This window comes from Penaeus monodon, chromosome 31 (genome assembly GCF_015228065.2).
Source record: "Penaeus monodon isolate SGIC_2016 chromosome 31, NSTDA_Pmon_1, whole genome shotgun sequence".
NCBI classification, from domain to species: domain Eukaryota; kingdom Metazoa; phylum Arthropoda; class Malacostraca; order Decapoda; family Penaeidae; genus Penaeus; species Penaeus monodon.
In genome coordinates, this window is record NC_051416.1 from 25482585 (window position 1) to 25483002 (window position 418).

At 28.7% G+C, this 418-nt stretch overlaps 1 protein-coding gene across 1 annotated transcript in view; it reads right to left on the minus strand.

Annotated features, from left to right (window-relative positions):
• The window catches only part of LOC119592937 (homeobox protein engrailed-like A), a 10960-nt gene that overhangs the window by 2869 nt on the left and 7673 nt on the right, over positions 1-418 (minus strand). The window lies entirely within an intron of this gene.

The following is a 418-nucleotide window of genomic DNA, read 5'->3' on the forward strand; positions in this document are numbered from 1 at the left end:
CGTTCAAGCAGAAAGTAAAAGCAAAGGCTGCATTTGCATATGAATGTAGATAAGTGAATGATGTATTAGTATTAAAAAAAAAAAATCATAACTATTATTATCTTGTGATTTACGTTATCTATCTGGTTTCGTTATCTAACTGGTTTCGTTATCTATCTGGTTTCGTTATCTATCTGGTTTCGTTATCTATCTGGTTTCGTTATCTATCTGGTTTCGTTATCTATCTGGTTTGTCAGAACGGTTGTTATTCGAATATCTTTATCTCTTTCTCCATTAAAAAAAAGAGAAAATATGATTCCAATATTCTATTTTAAATTCATTGAGCAACAAACAAACAAAAACACAGGTCTGTTCCTATTCCAATATCAAAAAATAAAAAATGAAAATAAAAATCTCGGAATTTTAGAAAGTGTTGTTG